General features: G+C 34.7%; 1 protein-coding gene across 2 annotated transcripts in view; it reads left to right on the top strand.

The window, feature by feature from the left end:
* Nucleotides 1-22,428, top strand: part of LOC148949227 (protein Aster-B-like) — a 239,676-nt gene that overhangs the window by 869 nt on the left and 216,379 nt on the right. The window lies entirely within an intron of this gene.

Genomic DNA, 22,428 nt, shown 5'->3' with positions numbered 1-22,428 from the left:
AATACTTGTACCAAACACATTTTGCATGCAGACCCGCTATACTTTATCCCCACCCCCCTACTGTGCAAATCTATAGCCCAAACTTGTTTCTAAAGTAAAGAAGAAACTACCAAAAAAACCCGTTTGTTCTCGGATTTTACACAGCGTAAACTTGAGTGAGTGGTGCATAATACACAAGTAATTGTACCAAACACATTTTGCAAGCAGACCTGCTATACTTTATCCCTTCGCCCCCCTAATATACTAACTTATAGCCCAAATTTATTTCTAAAGCAACGAAGAAACTAACGAAAAAACTGGTGTGTTCTCGAATTTTACACAGCGTAAACTTGAGTGACGCATAATACACAAGTACCAAAATTCCTTCCCCCTACGGAAGTTAAAAAAAAACTTAAATAAAATTCTCCGATTTGGAAAACCCTATTTTCCACGGGGGGGGGGGGTATTTTCCGCGGGGGTATTTTCTGCGGGATATTTTTCACGGGGGGGGGGGGGTATTTTCTGGGGGGTAATCACGGGGGAGGGGGGATAAACACCTAGAACTGCTTCTATTTTAGCAATTTTTGGCATCAAGTTTTTGTAGATGGACAGAACTGTAAGTGTCAGCCTTCAAAAATCATTTGCAAACAGTTAGTTGAAGTATAAGATTTTAATGAGCGATTGATTTGAAACAAAGATAAGTTGTGGTGGATAGTTCTTTTGCCGTATTGGATATTAGCTGAATTATGCGAATGAAACTTCCAGCAGTAAATCCTATGGTCTACAATATACCCTAGGAACGTTTTATCAAGCTACTATCGTAATTCTTACCTTATTTCTAGCTATTAGAAGATGACAGGTGTATATCTATCTAAGCTTTATAAAAAAAAACACTTGGATTTTGGGTTCTTGGTCTCATTTTCGTTGATCCTAGTCTTGAAAATGCAATTTTTATTATTTCAAATGGATTTTAAGCCTTAGGCTTTTTTCCCCAATTTAAGAAATAGATTTTCAAACCTATAAAACCTTACAAATCAGGATTGAACAAAGGTATGAGGCTCAAAACGCTTTTTTTGCTTTATTAAAGCAGTTTTTTGCATTTCTCAAGGTCTAACTTATGTAATAAAGATATTTTAAAAGCTCATCAAAGGTCACTACCTTTTAGAGAGGAGAGGGGTGGAGGTAGGTAATTCAAAATGTCCTACCAGGGGATCATTGAGGTTCTGGATTCATTCGTGAGAGTTTCATAGGAACTACTTTCCAAGATAAACAAAAGCCCCTCATTTAGAATTTTGCCCAAGAATAAAACCCATAGAAGGGGGGGGGGTGTGGTTCATGGGGTTGAAATTTTTCTTCTCTGAAGCTTTTTTTGTTACAAAAAGTGCCCTAAATGCAACATAAGAAAGTGGTGTAAACAAATTGTAATACTCCATTTTCTTTTAAACAAAAAAGGCTCATCGACAAATAAAAAGGCATTTTTGTGTGAATCTGTGACTTGTGACATATTTTACTGGATGAAAAATGATTTGGGAAGATTTGGCCTTGTCAAAAGGGATGAGGCACTCGAGTTGATCCTTTTCTCACTCATTAAAAAGGGAATTTTAATTGAATTTATCTGTGGCTGCTACCTTAGTTAGAAGAGATTCTTCCCATGTTTTGTTAATTTTCATTTAATTTTTTGTCCTTGTCACTTCTTATTGAACAGTAGATTGTATGAATTTATATTGGTGCCCATCGGAAATCCCGAAGTTTAGTCCCTTCTTTGGTAAGCAAGTGGATTGCATGAGAAAAACTGTTGATGAAGATGGTTAGACCATCTTGGTATGATGAGTCAGTACTGATGATGGTATAATGATGTTTGTGTTCTCTTTACTTTTTGTTGGAAATTTTTTTTTATTAACAAAAAACTTAATGTTTTAAGCGAGTAGAAAATACACGACTGTACGTGTACAATATATGCATGTACTGCAGTACAATATATGCATGTACTGCGTGTACAATATATGCATGACTGCAGTTGCCAAATCCTCAATTCTGCTTTTACAAATAATAGTATAATTTGTCCATGGAATCTCGTTTTCAGTGCTTGGTGAATTTTCCCAATAGGATTTTAAGACAGCATTAGACAATCAATTTAGACTTTTAGTTCTATTTAAATTCAATGTTGGCGCTGACCTGGTGGTGAACACCAAAAAAATTTTTGCCGAAAAGCTCAGATGTTTTACAAAATTCTAAAAATCATAATTTTGATATCAAGAGATAGATCAAAAGAATTGGCTTTTTATGCTGATTCCGAATATACAAGACATTAAGTTTAATATTACATATCAAAAGCTACGAGCTTGCGAAAGTTTACCTAATTTTTGGAAAAAGGGGGGAACTACCCCCAAAAAGTTAAGGAATCTTGATGAAAATTGCACCATCAGATTCAACGTATGAGGGAACCTCTGATACGTAGATCTTCTAGTAGATGTTTCTAGGTCTCATCTTTAAAATTGGGGAATTTTGTCTTTTTTGCCAGAAGAATGACCACAGATGGGTGTTTATTGTTTTTTTCCCAGGGTGATCGTATGGAATATCGCCCTAGAATGTCGAGAAAGGGCTCATTTAAAAGGCAATTAAAATTCTAGTGCCGTTTTTAAGTGACCAAAATGATTGGCCGTGATTTCGAGACTTGAGAAACCATCCAATAGGCTGTAACAGATATTCTGGAGACTTCCTGCGTGGCTACGAACAGTGAGAACGACGTCACTATCGGTGTGTAGTTGTTCAAGGGAACTACTTAGAAGGGCATAGTCTTTGGTAATTATGGTGAAGAGCAAGGCTAAAAGTTTTCGTCTATTTATTAATGAAAAGTAGAAAAGTTGAACCTGTGTCATATTCTTTATATCTCAAGCGGCTTTAAAGTCTTTGGTTCTACTTTCTCCTTTACTCTCAGCAGTTTCAGTAAATATTGACAAACCGGCAAGAATTTTCAGTTTTGTTCACATTACATAAGCTGTGAAGTATAATATAGAGCTCCTCTGGTTAATTCAGAAAAAAGAAAAATCACTAAGTAAATATTACCATATTGAGATTTCCAAAGATTTCCTGTGTTGTATGGTAGTATGAAAGGAAATGCGCTGAATATCATTTCGAAGTTCCCCCAAAAAATGGTAAACAAAAAAGAAATCTGTCTGTTTTCACCGAGGGATTAGCGGTATTTTATGAACTAGCATTCAATATCGTGCATTTATTTTATTATTATTCTCTTTATTATTATATATTATATTATTACTATTATCTATTTATTATTATTATTTTATTTATTATCCTAGTGAAGGTAAAAAGTTTTTTGGGAATATACTAAAATGAAAGAAGAAAAAAAAAATCAGTTGCTGCTCTTAATCTATCGACCGTTCAAAATCAAGCCCTTTTCTCTGTATAAAAAAAAAATAAAAAAAAATAAAAAAATAAATAAATAAAAAATCAGCAATGTAAACGTAAAAAAATAGAAATTTTGCAATGAGCAATGTCATGAAATGCTAAAAGTATTTGCACTTGAAGCATTGCTAAAGTACAAAACCCAAGTGCTAGGAAATGCTTAATTGATTAAAAAACAAAAAACATTGAAGTAAAAAAAACGGGTCTCGAGAAAATGCAGTTTAAAAATAACACCAGATAAAGTAGTGAAAGAGTGAAATAGGTCCTTTTCCAGTGTCTAATCTTAGCCATTAGTAGCAATAACTGAAATCTGGTTAGGCTATGTTATATTAGACTGTGATTGTCAATATTTGACAAAAAATAAACTATCTTAGGTAGGTGGTCAAGGTATCACATATATAATTTATATTATTCATGTATTCACTCTGGAAATATAAAGATCATAACACCTATTTTTTTTGAAACGGGACAGAGTAGGAAAGGCTCAGGAATACACTAAAACCATTACTGTTTATTCTTTCTTCATAGTATTCATAAATATTAATAAAATGTACACTCACAAAATAGAAAGTAGACCTACCAGGACTGTTGAGGTATTATCATTTAAAAATGATAGCCCTCTATCCCCCCCCCCCCTCTATAGGCAATAACGTAAATTTTTTATAAATCATATTTTTGGGGTCACTTGCGTTTCAATTTTCAGTTCCCCAATCTTGTACATAGTCTATAGCTTAATTTTGTCTCAATAGAAGTTTTTTTTTTGGGGGGGGGGGGTAAAAAGTTTACAGAAAATAAGATTGTATTTTCTTTAATCTATCAGGCGTTCAATAATTGTGTATTAAACATTAAGAAAATGTATCTAAAAATAGCAAAAGAACGAAAAATTCTACAAACTAACGATTCAGCTGTCCCAACAATCTGTTGACTATCAATTCCAAAATCCAATAGAACCTGTATAGTGTATGCGTTCCGTTCAACTTAAAAATAAAATTCTTCACTATGAATTATGTAAGAATCTTATGGCAATTGGGAAACTGCATTCGAAATGGTTTAATCTCGACAAACAGTTTGTGGTAACGAACCCTAAGTAAGGAGCGACCCGGCTCAATAGTAACCGAAAATCTAAAAAAAAACGATACTAATAGATACAACCAAAAGAATCGGACTTTTATTCTACTTTCAAGTAAATAAGTTTCATGAAGCTTAATATTACCCATCAAAAGTTGCGAGCGTGAAAATATTTGCCTAATTTTCGAAAACGGGGGAAACACCCCCAACAAGTAATAGAATCTCAATGAAATACACATCATCAGATTCAGTGTATCAGATAACCCTATTGTAGAGATTTAAAGCTCCTATATGCAAAAATATGGAATTTTGTATTTTTTTTTCTGCCAGAAGAAAGATCACGGATGCATGTTTGTTTTTTGTTTTGTTTTTCCTTCCAGGGTGATCGTATTGATCCAGTGGTCCTAAAATATCGCGAGAGGGCTTATTCGAATGGACATCAAAATTTCCAGTGCTCTTTTTAAGTGACCAACAAAATGGAGAGCAACTAGGCCGCCTCCCACGCTCATTTTTTCCCAAAGTCACCGGATAAAAATTTTGAGATAGCCATTTTGTTCAACATAGTCGAAAAATCTAATAGCTATGTCTTTAGGTGAAAAATTACCCGCCACGTTCCCCGAGGGAAGGTCTGCAAGTTGTGAACTTTGCCCATGGTTTACATATAGTATTTGTTATTGGGAAGTATACAGCCTTTTTTTTTATCGGGGGGGGGTTTGTGCTAGTGGTGGATTTCTAAGGGGAGTATCTTCCTTTGGGAGGGAAGTTTCTGATGAGTGGATATTCTAGGGGAAATGTTACACTGGGGGTTTTGATAGAATTACTATACGAAATTCATTTTAATTGTCTTACATTCCCTTTGCCAAATTTTTTATATGGAGATGTTCCGGGGGAATTATCCGGGGCTTTTTCCCGTGCGTTTTGTTTTCTGGTAAATAATTTCCACGGAAGGGGACATTTCTCGAGTGGTCGAAAAACCGATTAGAGATCAAAGTCTCATTCCAATGAAAAAATGTTAAGGAGAATTTTTCAGGGTGAATTGTCCACAAGCAATTTTAGAGAGAGGGGGGGATTCTTAGCGAGGATGGAATTGTCTGAAGGGAATTTGACGGGGGGGGGGGGGTACACTTGGTGTTGGATGAAATTTCCACGGAGAAGTCTTCCATGAGGGGTATGGGTATATTTCATAGAGGGTGAGCCAGATTTACCGGCATTATTTGAAAAAACGGACAGAAATTATTCCATATATGAAAGGTTGCCCCCTCCTCAATACCTTATTCTTTACGCTAAAGTTTGACTGTTTACTAATATTGAAACACAGGGGTTGTTTAATTAGAAAGCGACTAGTTCAATTTAGTCAATTATACAAAGTCGCTGGAATCTAAAAGGGACCATTTCATAAACGAAGTAATCTTTGCGGCCTTCCTGTTTCATTGGATTTCCGATCTTCTGCCCTGTTTGAAAGAATTTTTCAGACTCACGGATACACACTTTGGACAAAAACAATGAGTGACTCTCTAGCCTTGTGGGGAGTTTGAGGGGGCTGGCCCAACTTATTTTTGTGTTCATTTCTGTTTGTTTTAAATTTCATCTATTCATATGGTTATTATATTTTATTTTTAAGCTTGATCGATTATTCATTTTAATTTCTGTGCGTTTCGGGTTTCATATGTTCATGTTCATGTCTGTGAACCATTTAGGAATGAGTGAATGAATAGTTAATTTGTAAACGACTGCTCATAAGCTCCAATGGCCGAATTTACGTTCTCGTTAAATAAAAATAAAAATTAAAAACAAAACGGTTTTTAGCTACGTAAAATTATATCATACTGTACAATCCTAATATTTAGGCAAAATAATTTAACTACAAAAACTTATTGCTACGGGCACAAAGGAAATAAAAAAAGCAAAAAATAATAAAGAGACACAGCATGTTATTTCCCACTATCTGTATGTATTGTACCACTCGACAAAATAGAATATAAAACATTTCTTATACCTGTTCTCAGTAGACACCAAAGAATAAAGAACAGGATTTTCTTCTTGCATTTACGGTGGTAATCAGGGCGGGTGGGAATATGAGGCGGGGAAAAAAATACCAGAAATGTGAATCCAATTTTGCTCCCTCTTTATCTTCAATTAATTTTAAAAAAACAAAATTTTTCCGAGGGAACTAAAGAGTGAAGTTAAAGCTTAAAACGAATAATAATTATTGCTTCACAGTCGACCACATATATTGATAAAACTAGTACAAATAAACCAACTGGTAATATTTCCATATGTTTGTATGATACAGACAACTAGAGCTTTACTGAAAACACCCAAAAAACTTCCTTCTTCCAGCTGGTTCTTTTTATCTAATTTGTGAGGGTTTTTCAACTAATGCCATCAAATCCCTCTCCCTCCCACCGTGTAAAATTAAGTAACCTAGCTAGATCTTATCAGGTCAAAGTCTTGTCTCTTCCCGTTAACTGTTGACTTAGGTACAAGTTAAAAAATATAGACGTGCAATTTTGTTTTTTCTAACTGCATCCTTCAATTTGTTAGACGTGAACGAGAGCATCAATCTTGCTGAACTGAAAAACGATTTGCCTGGAATCTTTCAACTGCATAAATATAAAACAGTTTTTTGCTATTCGTCTAAAAAAAGGAAATCGATTTTACCTACCTTTTGCTTGATCCTTAAAACTATTATTCGCCTTAATACCTATTTGTGATGAGGCATTGCGCTAGTAGCCTAGTTGGACTCTATTAGACATGCCAGGTTCTCAGCTGTATCCTTAGAGACGTTTAGTCTTTTATAGATCTTTGAAAGAGAAATTTTTTGGGTACGTCCTTTTCTTTGGAAAGAGCCAACATCAGGGTTAAGAATTCAAGCTGAGGTGGCTGTAAGTTCCTCAAATTTATGTAATCAATGTTAATTGTGATAAATTACTGTTTAGTTTAAAATTAAAAATGTATACATGGTTTTATTAAATCAGTAAATGGTACCGCAATGCAAAACAGAATACTAAGTATTCTAACAGATTAGTATTATTACAGAATACTAAACATGTCTTACTGAATCTAAATAGTGGTGAAGACCAAACTGTCTTCCATCATAAACACAAACAACAGGTAAAGTTTTAAATTTTATAAATTTTAGTTTTAAAGGTTGTATTTTACTGCATGTATTTTTTTTATTTATGTGCGTTTTGCTCAAGACATATAGGGTCGAAATATTCATTTGAGGTTTGAGCAAGTTTCGCTGTTTAAAAAAAATTCTCTATTGTTTTATCCGTTGTTTATGTTCTTACTAAATCAAAGACTTAATGCGAGCACTTAAAAAGCAAATACTTAAAGTACCGAGGACACTAAAAATGAAATCTAATTCTTTAAGTTAACTTAAAAAGTTAGGAAAAATAGGGAATTCCATTTTTAATAAAAATCCTCAGTTTTCATGCCAGATTTTTACGCTTGCGGGTGCCAAGTTTAGAAATTAAGAACTTGTGTAGAAAAACAACAGAAAATAAGCGAAACAAATACATCATCATGGAGCTCTAGAAGTGTAACTTTCATGATAGCTTTAGCAAAAGACAAACGCTTCCTTAAGCAATGCATTACTATGAATATTATTAACATTATTCAAGATAAAAAAAATTCAAATTACTAGTTAATTGACTTATCTACAAAAACATCTTTTCAGGCTACTCTATTCTGTTATATTTATTTCTTATTGACTATAGAAATATAAATAAAATACTTTTTTCTTCTGTTTTAAAAATGTCACTTTTATTACTTAATTTTCACGCATTCTTGCTATGTTTGTTCTGTAGCCCGACTAAGCAGAATGGGTGTCAGTGTTGCCAGATGTCTGGTTTAAAATTGTGCCATCATAAAATTGAAAGTGTGCCAAAAGTGTAATTTTTCTGGTGAAAATTTGCCGAATGAATGATTCCCCCCCCCCCAAAAAAAAAAGTGCACCAATTTGAAAAATTCAGTGCGAAACCGCCCCATTCGGCAACTCTGATATGCGTTTCATCCTATTGATGTTGTATTACTCGACGATTAACTGCAGACAAATTGGATGTTGCAAGCGCTGATAGGGCTTGTGTAAACAAAAGAAGTTTCGGCTTCCCGTTTTCAAGATTCAATGGGGCAAAAATGGAAAGAATTCGCACAGCAAAAATAATCTTTACAGGCGTATAACAACCAATAGAAAAATCTTAGAAAGTTCCAGATTTCAGGCATGAATAAACGGAAGATGGAGCAAGGGGGCAAACAACATTTTAATTTTGATGTCCTTGGTACTTGAATACTTAAAAAACAGCCCCTCAGTGGAAAATAGAGTAAATTGAAAGTAATATTGTTTTGTAAGGTAAATATGTTTTTTTAAATTATTATATAGCCTACAACGATTATATTTATTATTGATTTTTACCTAGTTTATATTCTTTTCTACGTTTAGATTTGATTTTTGATTTGTAATTTCTATTAGGTTTGTTACGGATTCTTGTCAAAATGGGGATATATTCATATAAATACATGTGTGATTTATTCCTAGACGAAATTTATAAATGCGAAATGTGGCATAATAGGTGATAAAGTTTGCCTTAGACTTAGATATTTCTTCTATTGTTGGTAGACCTCGGTACTTTCTGAGCATTCATATTAAGGAATAAGGTTGTGTGACAAGATCGTGTTTCGTGGATAGCTCTCTTTGGGGAGGAGTTCAATTGTTGAAAAGAGACTTCGTCTTTTTTTGTAGCCAACAATTTGCCTAAAGTTGAATAAATCAAACTTTCACATTTCAATTTAAAGGAGAGGGTAAAGGGGCCTAGTGACCCCTTTGTGATTGCACTTGTGATTGAATGCTTAACTTTACTCCTAACCTTTAAGGGCGTATTTGAAGAAACAGTAAATTTGGCCAACGAGTAGTCAAATAAAGGCATTTACATCACTCATTTATTTTGCTTCTTTAAAAATTTAGGTCATTCGTAAGTGGCACAATTTTACCACTGTTGGTACCCCCCTCCTGCACCATTCGAGAATATAAATCTTAGTCATGATTTTGCTGCTAGAAAAGTGAATGTATACAGTGAAAATTTTTGGCATTTATTTTGTCGATTTCCGAATTGGGTTCTAAAGCTAGGCTCTGAAAGGAGCCTAATTTTGCTCCAGCAGCCAGATTTCACTTTATCCGATTAAATGCCATTCTCTATTGACATGAAAAATTCGTATCTCCGACATACCAGCTGGATTTTGCACGGCGACGTCGCTTAATTGTTTTTGCTCGACAATTTTGCCATCCTATGTCAAAACAAGGTTTTACTTTGGGTTGGAGAAAAGGAAGTACAAACTTGTTGTTCAAGAATGACAATGGGAATCAGAGTATACGCGCACTGTCGGAACGTTTTTTCTTTGAAAGGAAAAGGAAACTTATGTAGTAATTACTGTTTAATAGGGACTAATTTTTTATTTTGTTTTTCATTTATTGTAGTATTGACATATAAAGGTGGATCTAGAGCAAAATATGGGGGGGGGGGATTGTGACACGGGGGCCAATAATTGACCACATTGACAAGTTTATTTAAAAAAAGAAAAAAAATGAGGGCACCAGAAAAATCTTGGGAGGGGGGCATGGCCCCCCTGGATAAGCCCCTGTTGACATAAGTTGATATCCTGTGTTATATCTTTATTCTCAGAATAACCTACTTATTTTTGACTTTTCCTCATGTTTCTTTACCTGAAGACTAGGCATGAGTTTCATGATTTTCTTTGTAAATAAAACACTTGAAATTCAAGAATGGATTAAGAAGGGAAAAGGTTGCAAGAGGTAATGTTTATTCAGGTTTTTAAGATATTCCCTTTTAATGAATGAAGAAACATTTTCCACATATTTGAAATCTGTTTACAAAAGTACCAAGTATACTATATTTTGTGAGGTGCTCCCAATTTAGAATTTTAAGTTACCATCACCTCTTACCAGTACCAAGTATACCATATTTTGTGAGGTGCTCCCAATTTAGAATTTTAAGTTACCATCACCTCTCTATAGAGGTGCGTGCATTCCTTCTGAAAACTATTCTGTTACCTTTTCCCCTATAAAAGATGCACATTCAAACAAAGAAGGGGCTTACCAAATTTTGTTTTTACCAAGCTTTACCAAGATAAGTAAAAAACCTGTATAGAGGATTTCTCTTTTGGTAGACATTACTACTAATAGGAGCCAGCTCCTTTTTTTAAGATTAAAAAAAAACGAGAAATTTCAGCCATAAAAAAAATTATCTTGCTTGTTTCCGCAATGTTTGTGGTCGTCCGAAAAATCACTGATGTTTTTCTAAGACCTGGCCATGTACGTGCCTATTTCTGCTAATATAGTGATTAATTTGTTGTTACTCAGAGTAGTATACTAAAACACATAAGCGTACAGGGAACAAATCTGGGGGCTGAAAAATAAAGATGCCAAATTTTGTGATTAATTTGTGTCAAATTTGATTTCTGTTTTGTTCGGGAATCTCCGACTTTCCGAAAAATTGCTAATTGGTTTTTCCTCAGAATCCTTCCAATGATGTTTTCTTCAATACGTATTTCACCTGGGTCTCAGTTTTATATATATATATATATATATATATATATATATATATATATATATATATATATATATATATATATATATATATATATATATATATATATATATATATATATATATATATATATATTTGATATTCGGACGAGTACTGCTTTTTATGAATTTCTCACTACCTGGGCGCACCTAGAAACTTGGTTAGGGCTAGTGCTTATTATCCACTACATTTTAACTACATATTATCCACTACACTGTAACTGCAATGCATTATTTATTTATTTCTTTTCCTCTATCATTTCGTGTGGAAACTTCCGAAGAGGCTTGATTGATTGGAAACTAAAAATTTAAGTGTTATTTTTAAGAGTCAAAAGTCATTAGAGGGTAATCAGCTCCCCTCCCGTGCCCTTTTTTGCTACCCGCACCTTCGTGATCTCCCAAGACATGTGACTAAAATTTTAAGAGAGCCATTTTGTTCAAAATTGTCAAGAGGTCTCAACAGATATGCCTTTGGACATGGCATGACTCCATAACCCCTGGATCAAGTGCAGTAAATAATGCAACTTACCAATTGTTTAAACATAGGGTTGATAACGGGAAAAAGGGGACGTGTTTGATGTTGCGGTGCAATTGACTCAAAATTTCAGGGATTGCTCACTGGGAAGAAAAAACAAAAATTTTGTTGTGTAAGGTGTGGGGGTTGGGGCTAGGTGTTAAACGCTATAAGGAGCCAAAAGAGTATTTGTCTCTGATATGTTGGAAGCTTATAGCCGTAGTTCCTTGGTTCAGGCATAATTTAGTTTTATATTCGGGGACAATGCTAAAAAAGGACCCAAAACTTTTTCCTGATCAGCTCGAAACTTATAGGATGTTTTTAATTTTTCTTTGTAACGGGACTCAAATGCAGAAGGAAAAATAAAAATAAAACTATTACTTTTCTCCGAATCAGGACTCCCCGAAGAGATAGAAAAAGGCCAAACAAATTATCCTCCGGTCACTTAGTATGGAGGTGTTTTCGTAGGAACTTGGGAGGGAGCTCATTCAATTGGAAATTGAAAGTCCAAGTGTCCTTTATAGATCCGAAAGTAATTTGAGGGCAACCAGCCTTCCTCCGTTGCCCTTCTATGTTACCCAGAACGCCGTAATTCCCATGGCAGTGCGTCAAAATTTTAAGATAGGTATTTTGTTCAGAAATGTCGAAAGGTCTAATGGGTATGCCTCGAGCGTTAACATCACGTCTCCAGATTCAACGGCCCTTATTTATTAGATTATTCATTATTCACAGACAGATTTTCAGTAGAAAAGGCGACCTGGTCGCCCCACCTTTAGTAGAAAGCCGACCTTGGTGTTGGCTATCCGATCAGCTACTAGCTTATATAAGTCAGCTAAGTCACTAGGTCAAGATTCCAAGAGCTCTTTAAGGACGTACTGCTGAGATAGCAGCCATACCTGGGTAAATCGGAAGACGGTATTTACAACCAAGATTTAAAATTATGTGCAATATTTCGGGAATGGCTTTGGGAATCGAGTTCAAACTTTCAGGGAGAGTAGGGGGGAGAACTGGATCTCCAATTTCTACTTGTGGGTGGGTAAAAAAAAAATCCAATTTAATATTTGACATGGGTGTAATGGAAACTTGGGTGATATTTATTTTAAATATTTGCAATTGATCTACTTTCACTGAGGGAAGTTATCTAAAATGATCTTGGATAATTTTGTTTTATTGAAATGAAATAACTCCGATGACTCCCCACCTCTTTTACTGTCAATTGGCTGTAACAATTCAAAAGGCTTTGTTTGACAATATTTTTATTAAAATTTAATTCATAACCAACCCCCTTCAAACAAAAGAAATTTACATCGATTGGTTCAATTGATACTCTCCTACCTGAAATGATAGGTGTTTAGCCGTTTCTCCTTCTTCCAAAATGTGTATTGTCCTCTTTTTTTGTTTTAAGTAATAGTCAGAAAATAGAGCTTCTGGTGATAAAACTATTTTTACCATATCTTGAGTGCTTAAGAAATCTTTACAAAAAAAAAAAAAAAAAAAAAAAAACTTTTTAGTCAAATATTCAAAAACCCGGAAATAAATTTTTCAGGTTTTCCTTACTCCCATAAGATTCATGTTGCGTGAACTACCACCTTCTGAATGAGTCAAATTACAAGAATTACCATGTACATTTTTAGAAGAAGTATTTGTAAATTTTCCAATTAAATTTTCCTAGAATGAAATTGGTAAATTGGCTTTTTGCCGCAGCTGCAACGTGTGCACGACAAACTTGCCCATTTTATGAAATCTTTTTATATGAGACTTTTTAATTAATCAATTATCATCCTATTTCGAAAAATTTAATTTTGCTACGAAGAACCTAGATAATTCAGAAAAAAGTTACCATGGTCACTATAACAAAACGAGAACCTATATTACAAAGAATATTTGCTATTCGGAGTTTGAAAAGAGTTTCTAACCTTTATGTGGGTTTCTGTATTACTTTTGCGTTTTCTTAAAGTTTTGACGACGCTTTCAGGATTGTCATAGAATCGAAGATAAACTAACAATCTTCAGTGTTGATAATTAACAGATTTTTAATGTTGTTTTTTTGGCAGTTTCACATTAGTTTTCAGTGAAATGAAACGATTAAGGAAATTGTAAGTAGATTAAGTTTATTCTTGCAGTATTTACGCCCTTTGACTTGTATTTATGAAATGTACAGGGTGTGTAAGCCTGCTAATGTTTCAGTAGCTTACTTATGAGCAGCCGATTTATGAAACTTACTAAGGGGGGGGGGTGTACGGGAGGGGCTCTTGTAAATTTCCAGTTAAGGGTTCTGGAACCTAACTATTACAGTAGTACCTGTTTTGTAGTTCAGAGCTTTTCCACTTAAAAAGTGGCACCAAAAGTTTTGTTTTTCAGTGCTATATCGCACTGAAGAATCTTAAAATTTAAAAAAAAAAACAAAAAAAAAACACGTATATATGAGCAATAGCTTTCAAATGAGCTATTAAACATCACTCTTATAATTTCTGCTAGCCCTAGTTTTTCCACTTGAAACACGGCACCAAAAGTGCCGTCTTTAGTGCCATTTGGAACTTGCTGATGGTGGAATTTATATGAAGGACGTAGATATGAGCATTATCTTTTATATGAGCTATTAAAGATCTGTCTTCGATATTCTGGTAGCCTGCTTTTGCCATCCCTGGAGAACAAGTTTTGTTAAAATAGTGTTTATTTTAACGTACATAAATTGGATTAACACTCTTTTTTTCGTTTGTGATAAATAGACTGATTTGTTTTGGGTCGAAGGCAGGGGATAATTTGGGCCCAACTCTGTGACACTTCAAACTTCCTTGAATTATGGGACTTCCTAGTCAGTTTTCTGGGCACTTCCTAATCAGATTATCTAGCTTAAAAAAAAAAAAAAAAAAAAAAAAAAAAAAAAAAAAAAAAAAAAAAAAAATTGCCCTTTGCCTCCCAGGAAAAGACATTCATTTATGACTTCCAATTTATTTATTTTTAATGATACACCCTCTGCAAGCACACTCTTATCACCAGTCGTCAGCGGTAAAAAAACAAAACAAAAAACAAACAAGTATATACGCTTTCATTTAGTTCCATAGGCCACCATCTCGGCGTAAGCGTTAAAAACAACCCTACACAAACCCCTACCTTTTTTCCAGAGAATAGTTTTATGAATGGAATTGTATGCCCCATTTAAAAGTGTCTCTATATTAACTCTTATTTTAGGGGATGTTCTTATAGGCTAAAGATGCTTAAAAATTGCTATGGTGTCTTGTTGTCAAAATTAGAAAACTAGAAAATGGACTTTGTCGATGTAGCTCCTAAAAAGTTCCTATTCCAGGGGTTTTAATTATACAGATTGTTTTTAGTTCTGCATATCGATGTTTTGGTACGTTCACTGGAGATCTGACCTCTTCTTCCTCTAGAAATATCTTCCAGATTTTATGATTCCCCTCTGCTTTCCTATATTTTCGTTTCATTTGTCGGTTCTTAGAGTCCTTTGCCAATCTGCACCCCCTCCAAACGTTTAACTCCTAGCGTAAGATAATTTCTTGTATTGGTCCCGGCTAAGAGTGTATAATTCACTAAAAGGTTTGTAATGCCTCCTACATTACCTCATCGCCTCTTATAACATCCATATTTTTCTGTTGTCAATTGGTTCCTCCCCAGTTTGTTCTGTTGTTTCATCTGACTTGACAAAAACAACTAAGAAAACTGCTGATAAATTCTTCAAAAAATATGCATTTAGAAACAGATTATTGGCCTAGAAACGACTTATTGCGTAATGTCATTTCTCAAAAAATATATCATTAACTTAGGTAATCTTTTAACATCGACACTACAGTAATTTTTGTTAGAAAGAAGCCCAACAAATGTAAATATAAGTGATTCTTCCGTTAATACGGGTTCTCCTCTTGGGATCATGGCTATTTTTTTTTAATCACTAGCCGAATAGCTTGTCGAATGACGGGCACAAAAAGAAAAATAACCATAGCTTGTGCTCTTTCATGAGGAAGAATGGAATATCTTGTCCCCTTTCCACAAGCGCAACATGATAGGTTTTCTAAATTTGTGAAAGGTTCGGCTCGATCCCCAGTAGTGTGACAAAACAGGGTATGCTTCCCAACTACGTTATGAAACCTACTGACTATGAAATATCCATAATGAGAAATATTCGCTTGCCTTTAGGCATCATGCGTAAAGATTTTTCTCTCTTGTGATGATTGAAAACCAACCTACTCTGATTGTAACTATTCTCATCAGCCTGTTATATTACCTCACTTGATTGGCTAGGTTTTACGGACGCCTGCCCATTATATAAAGTAAGATTTGTAAAACCGTTAAAATTCATTTTCAGGGATAGAAGAATTTCAGGTCACCGTGCTTTCGCGTTAGAAATAAAACTAGGTTAATCAGACTTTCAAAAAAACGAGTATTTTTTTTTTATTTCTCAAAAAAGAGAAGTTGAAAAATGACATCTCTCAAGAATTCCTTAAAATAGTGCCTTTTGGCCACCCTTCTTTAGCTGCTCAAAGGAAGCCTTAAAATTATGGTATGTGGAAACTGCTGATTCTGTATAAAATTAAAGGTCAAGACAAGTTTTCAAAGTAAAGAGCCACATTGAAACTTGGACTAACCAGAATAACTGTATATGAGTGGGACTAACGCCCCCTAAATCCCCCATTCTTTATGCTGCTGTTTTTTTGAAGGCTTTATAGAATTACAAAATGTTGTAAGTTGGCATTGAAAGTGAATATCTGCAGCTCGGCTTTCAAAATTTTTAAGCTGAAAATTCTGCAGTTTGAACCAAATACAACCGAATAAGCCTTTTCGTTCTCGAAGCATTGGATGAAAATTTTAGCTATAATGCAAAAAGCGTTTTTTTTTCAAATTCAAGCTCTTTTTTATAATATCGTTTTCAGGGTCAGACTGCTGCTAACATCTCGACCTCTCCAGTGGCGTCAACTTGGTTGGGAGTAGGTGAATTTTTGACCCCCCCTAGATTTCGAAAAATATCTTTTCTCAGGTTTTTTTTTCACTGAAAAGACCTTTTATTTTCATTGAAACAATTGCAAGAACGACAAATTTACCAACGTAGAATTTGATAAATATATCCCCTCTCACTTTTATGAATTGACCTTACTGGATCTCCGGTTTGTGGCACTGAAGTTTAACTTTTTATGAAAATGCATCGAAAATGAAAGGCAAATCGCCATCAAACTAGCAACTTATATGACACTTACCGGGAGAATCCTGAAAATTTCACGTTTCGGATGGGGAGACGATGCATGGACCCAGCCTTCTACATGTACACCTGTCTAGTGCATATCACCGTCCATTACTTTTCGGTTAATTCTGGTTATTTATGATAGTATTGCTTTAAAGTAGGTCATCCATAAAAAGGGAAGACTGAGTCATATTTGCACACAGGGAGCGGGTAAGAGGAGGAGACAGTCCCCAAAAGGTCTGTACAAAGAACATCCCTCACTCTTCGGATACATTAATTCTAAAAACTTAGACCAATATGGAGCTTAAAAACTTCGTATGTAGTACATTTTCTCTGCCATAAGCTAGTTGAATTGCTGAAATCAATATAAGTAGGCTACGTTGTAACCCAAGAGCTCAAGAAAATAAAACACTCCGAAAATATGATTAATTATCTTTGCTTATGACAAAATTTGAGATTACCCTGATTCAATATTCTTACTGAGGCTGCTGCTCCCTCAATTCCTCTCTATTTGCGTTAAAGTTTGAAAAAAGTCTTATGGGAAGGATGATCTGAAATGCTAATTTTAAGGCGATGATTATCAAATATTTAAAGTGGAAAGGTCCTATAGGAGATATCCTTCACCTCCTTCTCCCTTGTATTGATAAATACATGTCATAGCAAAACACTGTCTTTTCAAATCAAAGTAAAGAGCCACTAAAGACTGAGGAAAAAGCAACAGCATGCATCCATGACTGTTATTCTTGTGATTGAGTTTTGTTAAACGAGTTTTTGAGTTTTCGGTTACAATGGGCTAGAGTTCGTTCTTTACTAGGTAAAGAACGTTGCCCAATTTGTTTTCAAACGAGAGGAAAGAGTTCATTCTTCCCCTTCTTCTTGCTTGGTTTATTATGGAGACGGTTTCGCCCCATCTCGTCACAAGAGTCATGTTCGAACTTTAAACAAGAAGAAAATCTATGAGGACGGCTGCCGTAGACTTCTATCTTATTGTTCTTGTACTGGATCTTTCATTTCTGATGCTTTGATATAAAAATTCAAAATTATGCGTAAAGAGGAAGGAGCTGAGGGAAGGGAATCCACCGTATTTATGACGAAAAAAATGAATTAGGACAGTATTTTTTTCAAATGAAGGAAAAAAGTGACATTCAAACTGGAATTAAGAAGAAATTCTATGAAGAGGGATGCCAAAACTTTTTAGCTCATTCTTCATTGTTTTGTCTCATTGTTCAGAGTGGAAACTGGCGGTAGTGTCGACAAGAAACCATTTTGCATTTGGTGACACTTGATATTTTCTCAAGTTTTGTAATCGTTTTTGTCAGGAACTGAGATCAGACACTTATTACCACCCTAATTTTACCAGTTACACTAATTAAATTAATAATTCTTATTATTACACTGGAAAAAATACTAAGTGTCGCCCAATGCTAGATGGCGCTAATAGTTTTTTTTCTCGGCAATGGCGCCAGTTCTCGCTCTTAAAAGTTACCAATACTCTTTGGTATAAACGCTTGGTAATATCTGTTCATCTTTATGCGCTGCGTGTATGTTTAAGTACGAATATGCCGTTAATGATATCACGCTTTGAAACTCGGAGGTGGTATCAACACCTTTTTTTATAGTTTTAAAAACACTGCCTATAGTTTTAAAACCACTATCCGTGACCATTACTCCTGGGAAAATATGTAATTTCACTATTTTGTTGATAGGGATTTGACATCTGCTATAGGGTTCTCAAGGATCTTAATTTGGATATTACGAATTTTCTTATGGCAATATCTTGGGATGGATAATTTCAGGTTCAGAGAATCGTACATATGTGGAACTAGCATAAAAATGAGTCGGTTATGTTTTGGAATTTTTTTAGAGTTTCGATTACTATTAACAATGATGCTATTATTTATTGTTCAGTACCGTGAACAGTTTGATCTGAACTTGAGATCAAAATACCCCACCTCGTGCCAATAATTTATCATAAACTTAAAGATATAATATAAGACACTTAATCAACCGGCTAATTTAGAACTTTCGTCTGATGCAATTTTGACCCCGGGCTCCGTAATGGTGAAGAATTAACTTCTTCCCCAGATGAGGAGCATCGTTACGAAAATGTATTATTTTTTGTGGTGGGGGGGGGGCTTCACCACTTTCCTCACCCCAAAAACTGTGACTGCGCCACCGAAGCTACCATATTTGGGAGCCCACCAAGTCCCCTTATTCATGTCTCATCACCAGTAGGAAAGCCTCAGTTATAACCAAATACGAGAGCAAGATTTGCCTTCCAAAGTAATAAATTGGATCTTCCAATCTACCTTGCTTGTTTTTTAGTATTTCGTATCTCCCTCACGCCTCCACCTTGCGGACAATCCGCCAACTTATAATCCGCCAACTTATAAATTAACCGATTATTCCAACAGGTCACGCCTAAAGCGTTAATTTCGTAGATAAGTACTTTTTAAGGTGGGAGTCTAATGCGTATTTTGGCCGATTTTGGTCCTTTCAGTATTTTTTTGTCTGCTCAAATATCTCTTATTTGCTAAAATACAAAGCGTTTTTTATCCAGCCTGGATTGTTGTCAAAATCCCTAGATCAATGAATCTAGACCAAGTTTGCCAACCCAAATAATTTAGCGGGTCATTTTAGAAATGATTCAGAAGTCCGTAGGTCGTGTATACGCTATAATCGAATATCCCAATATTAGATTTAGACTCAATATCCACAGTTTTTTTGGAGAAAAAGTTAAAACACAGTGAGTTATTAATGTATATACTATTATTCATATATACATAAGCATAAACAATATAATAATAATAAAGCAAATTCTCAGTTAAAACTTTCACATATTTCTACCCTGCTCTGCTATCATTGATCAACTGTGTGTGGTCACCGCACTGAGCTCCCTTAACCTTGTTTTGGACGGAAGAATTTGAATTGAATTTGTTGTTGCTTTAGTTTTGGCAATATGATGCGTGTCCTATACAAGCTTCTACCTCAGGAATGGTGTGATTTATGTTGTTGTTTGTTTTGTATGCCCATTTTCGAATAAAAAAAGAACATATGTTCCAAGTTCTGGCTCAGATTAGGGTAAGGCGACCGACTGCCAAGGTATGTCTGTACAAGCTAAGACGAAAGACAACGAACTGTTGCATGTCCTGCAGAAAGCCAATTTGCGCCGAGAGCAGATCAAATATATGCGTAGAATGTGAAGACAGATGATTCCGCATTAAAACTGACGGGAGTTTTCTGGCGTAAAGCGATAGGCTTTTTGTTGCAATTTTTGTAAAAAAAAAAAAAAATATTGCAAACATCCACATTTTATTTTATTTTAAAGTCAAAGAGCTAGTAATTTCCCCTGTTGATATTTCTGAAATTTGAAAAAATTTACAATTTTATCCGTATTTCGTATATAATGTGCCTGTATTTTTTCTTCTTTTTTTATTTCTTTTTTATTTTAATTTATTTTTCTTTGATTTTTTTCTGTATATTTTCTTTTTTTCTTTCCCCTAAATGAGTTTTTATGTATGTGTCTGTTTTTTGGTGTGTTTATCTCCGTGTTTATTAATGTCTGGGAAACTCTTTTATTGCTTATGTTACATTCCATTCAGAAACACTTGAAGCGAAAAGTAGTTGTTTTTATTTGTAGTTTATTGGTAAAACACTTCACCAACAATTTTGTGGGCCGTCGTAATGGTGTTTTTGGTGACGTGGTGCAAGCGGGCCGCGTTTTTTGTAGGAAAACTTAGAATATTATTGCACAAAAATATCGTATGGTTTATTATCATTGCTGTTTCCACAACCAGCAGGTGTGCGATATAATCAGCGTTGTCCACTTTTTGGCCAATGAATGTGTCGCCTAACCATCCAAAAATGTGTCCTTCTTGAAATCTAAAAAATTAGAGGTATTTTTTTTTTCAGTTTTATTATTGACCAAAATACGCTTTGTAAACCTTTTTCAAAGCGGCGAGTTAATTTCAAATATAATGAAAATAAAAAACTCGAATAAAACAATCGTACAAAATGACTTAGTGTGAAAGGAAGAAACTCATAGGCTATAAACATGTAAATCTCTTACTTTGGAGAAAACTATTTACTTACAACATCCCTGGCAAAATCTGGATAATTGAAAAAAAAGGAGAGAAAAAGAACTACTTTGGTGAAAAATGACATTTTTCTTACCAAAATGTATATCCAGTTCTGAAGTGTTCTGTTTTATTATTTAAATTTACAAAATGTGTCCCCTGTTTGCCCTTTTATGTCCCAAATTTCTAAGATGTGTAATTTTTTCGCCCTTTTATACCATTGTTTCCCGACACATGGGATGTCCTTTTGACATAAAATGTGTCCAGTTGGCAATTCTGAATATAATTGTTATATACATCATTGTTCGTTCGGTTTTCCCTTAGCTTTTGTGTTTTTACAAAATGATAGGCGGAACTCCTGTCAGGTTTAACCTTTTGGGTAAAATTTGGAAACAGTTCATCTAAATTAATTATTTTTTTTACATATATATCTACAGTTTACCATATTTGATAAATCGTCCATTTATACTCATTATCTTTCCTCTGTATAACCTTTTTGTGCTTAATTATTCGTAATTAGGAGGAAAACTATTTTATCCTCTTAAGAGGAAAAATGACAGTTTCTTTTAGAATTCTGGTATTGTTTGTTATTGTGGCTGAAACTGCTTTGAAACTAGTTCTGAGTCGACTCGGTTGTGTAATTCTTTGGTAAATTAGATTAGTGGACATTGTTTTATTGGCTTCTTCTCTGGTTTTTATTTAGTTATATGTATTATATTGCTTTGTTTGTTCTTATTGAAGTAAGTCTTTGGAACTATTTTGATTTCTTGTGGAGTTGTAGCTAGAGCTAGGGAGTGTAAGGGTGGGCAGTTACTTCTTAGGAAACTCATTGTAAAATACTCATATTTTCTGTCTAACTTAATTCTGATACATGATTGCAAATTAACCTCCTAGCTCACCCCCCCCCTCCAGAGGCGTTCCGAGGGTTGGTGGTACCCGGGGAAAAATTAATTGTAGCGCCCCTCCCGACTCAAATATAAGCAAAAAAGCCGAATAAAAGTGGGCAATTCCCCAGTCGTGCCCCCCAAGCAACGGTGCCCGAGGAAACTGTCCTGGTTGCCCCCTAGGAACGGCTCTTTCCACACCAAGCTGTCATATAATGTCCTGGTTACGCCAATGATGTACTATGATTTAGAATTTTAGGTACACCCACGGTTGCCACCTCGGTCAGTTCGTTAAGTGCTACAATTACCCAAATTTGCGTCCTACACAAGGGTTTGTTGGTGCTATAGTCAAAAAATTGACTGTAATAGTGCTAAAATAGCACTTTTGTGCTACAGGTGGCAACCCTGTCTACAAGTAATAAAATAAAAATACTATTATATAAGAATACTATTACATAAAAATACTATTATATATAAAAATGCTATTAAAAATAATCTAAAAATAGTATTTTCATGTATAAAAAAGAATTAGATTAATCCAGTGCACAAGTACATTTTTCTCAATCACCTTTTGCCATCGTTCAATTACTACTACAACTATAAATCAGTGCAGCCAGGGTTGCCACCACGATCAGTTCCTAAAGTGTTACAATTACCCAAATTTGCGTGCTACTCAGCGGCTTTTG

Source organism: Artemia sp. Qi Xiang Cuo, chromosome 8, assembly GCF_049724085.1.
Source record: "Artemia sp. Qi Xiang Cuo chromosome 8, ASM4972408v1, whole genome shotgun sequence".
NCBI classification, from domain to species: domain Eukaryota; kingdom Metazoa; phylum Arthropoda; class Branchiopoda; order Anostraca; family Artemiidae; genus Artemia; species Artemia sp. Qi Xiang Cuo.
Note: the sequence above shows the minus strand (reverse complement) of the source record. Positions and strands in the feature narration are given on the sequence as shown.